Source organism: Penaeus japonicus, unplaced genomic scaffold, assembly GCF_977035675.1.
Source record: "Penaeus japonicus unplaced genomic scaffold, GWHDUDI00000001_assembly GWHDUDI00000029, whole genome shotgun sequence".
NCBI lineage: Eukaryota > Metazoa > Arthropoda > Malacostraca > Decapoda > Penaeidae > Penaeus > Penaeus japonicus.
Window position 1 is genome coordinate 16,184,672 of NW_028234431.1, and position 2,500 is coordinate 16,187,171.

General features: G+C 30.4%; 1 protein-coding gene across 1 annotated transcript in view; it reads left to right on the forward strand.

Moving 5' to 3' along the window:
- LOC122258861 (uncharacterized) overlaps positions 1 to 445 on the forward strand; it is a 26,883-nt gene extending 26,438 nt beyond the window's left edge. The window contains exon 10 of the mRNA XM_086554387.1: positions 1 to 445. This exon is cut by the window's left edge and continues 639 nt beyond it. The gene's annotated coding sequence lies outside the window, so the exon portion shown is untranslated.
- Positions 446 to 2,500: the final 2,055 nt, after the last annotated feature.

Consider the following 2,500-nt stretch of genomic DNA (forward strand, 5'->3'; position numbering starts at 1 on the left):
CAAGGAACGGTCCTCGACCCATTATTATCCTTTATAATGGTTAATTAAGATAATATCTTACATGTTAAAGATACAAATAAGTGGACGACATGACGCTTGCACTCGCACATAAATCAGGACAAGGCACCATCTTCTTAGAGGATCCCCTCAACCACGTATCAGAATAGACTTCAGTGACCAAACTGCACATGAATACCAAGAGGTGCATGGTATCAAAAGTCAGTTTTTTGTTAAATCAGTAGGTTGCGAAAAAGAAAACCCTGACAATAAACAACTACGAATTAGATCACGTTTCTGAGGTGTGCTTGTTAGGAATTATAATCAGTGAAGACATGAAATGCCCACTATGGCATCACAACAAGTCAAAAATTTAAAGAACAGAGCTCTACACCTTATATGTATAATATCTCTCTCTCTCTCTTTCTCTCTCTCTCTCTCTCTCTCTCTCTCTCTCTCTATATATATATATATATATATATATATATATATATATATATATATATATATATATATATTCATATATACATATATATACATTTATATCTATCTATCTATATATATATATATATATATATATATATATATATATATATATATATATATATGTGTGTGTGTGTGTGTGTGTGTGTGTGTGTGTGTGTGTGTGTATAGACACACACACAGCTCGACTGATAGGTAAATACATATATAAAGAGGAGGTCAACCTGTTCATATGGCTACAAGGGCTACAGCAAAAAATCATTCATACTGATGCAGGGGAACATTGCAGCCTCTCCCTCTCTCACTCTGCTAGCATATCCTGCATCAGTCCATTTCTAAACAGAGATGATGAAGAAGAGGATGGTAGCGGTGGTGGAGAAGGAGAGTAGAGGCAGAGAGAGATAATTTGTACAGTGTATATATATATATATATATATATATATATATATATATATATATATATATATATATATACATATATATATATATATTTTTTTTTTTTTTTTTTTTTTTTTTTTTTTTTTTTTTTTTTTATTCCACGGGGCTAAACTAGAAGGAAAGTTTGTCTGTTAAGCGGTGATGATTTTGGCAGTGAGCATTGTTACCAATTTGACAAAAATGGTCTTTAGTAGTCTATTTACTTGACAGAATCCGTAGTGATGCTTTATGGTGTCATAGTCTAGAAGTTCTATTAACTGTATGTTTACTCAAGGATCCAGATACCATGACTGTTTGCCAGAGAGAGTCGATGGATTTAATTCTCCGACTATACACAGGAGTAACCATTTTACTTTTCTAGGTTAAGTCCTATTGTATCTGATGTCCTAAACAAATACAATAATGTTAATCTGTTAATCATGTTAATCATGTTAATCTGTCTTGTCCCAAAGGATTTATTTTTTATGAAAAGACTTATAACTTTTAATATATTTAATTCGTAATATTACAGATAAATAACCTTTCTTTAATCTAAACTGATGGGTCGCTACATATCGTGTGGCACTATATTCAAACCTGAAACACTAATAGTGTTTCTGCAAGAAACAGTTTACTGAGAATCAAAGGATAGTTTGATATCTAGTATCCAGAAGAGTATAATACATTCAATATAGATTTTTTTTCCCATGAGAATGAAATGGAGATTTTTATTTTCTTATTTATCTCAGAGAAATATATATGATAAGAATCCTCGGAATTAAACAAGATATAGAAAATGGTTACGAGCTGGAAGAATTTCCTTACAAACCATATCTTCTTACATCAGGGATTAAATCGTTTTTAAAGAAAAAGCAAGAATTTCACTTTAGTGGAAGAGTCATTTTTGCTAAGACTGCTACATTTTCACAATTAAGTCATTTGCATCTTCCCGATGCCGTTGTCATAAACATGCAATTTACAAATTATAATGCTAGTAGAGTGAAGATTTTAGAATGTACATAAAACGAGAAAACACAAGGATTAAACATATCAACAAAATCAAAGCAAGTAATGATCTATAACGATACTTATGGTATATTTCTAAACTTCATTAACTATTAACAAGTCAAGGAAAATAACAACATCAACAATAATAATAATCACATTTCCATTCACCAAAAGCTGTGAATCAAAAGCCTTCCCATGATCATCACTCCATCACTAAGCTGAAGAAAACTGTTGGAAAATAATTATAATTTGCAAGTTTCTGCTGTGGATCACAAAGTAACACAGTAGTAGACCCACAGATAATAAGAAACGATTTTTTTTTTTTTTTTTTATGGTGTATTTGAAAGTTCTTCCTCAGAACTGAATTTTCCAATCAGAGAGGCCATAGGAACAAGAACTAGATCAGCGCACTGAACATCTACCCTCCATTCCTTAACATTCTATGTCTAAGAACTCATTTAAAATATTTGAAACGCTAGGTCTTATTTCGGGTTTTATCATGGTATATATATATATATATATATATATATATATATATATATATATATATATATATATATATATATATACATATATATATGTATGTATGTATGTA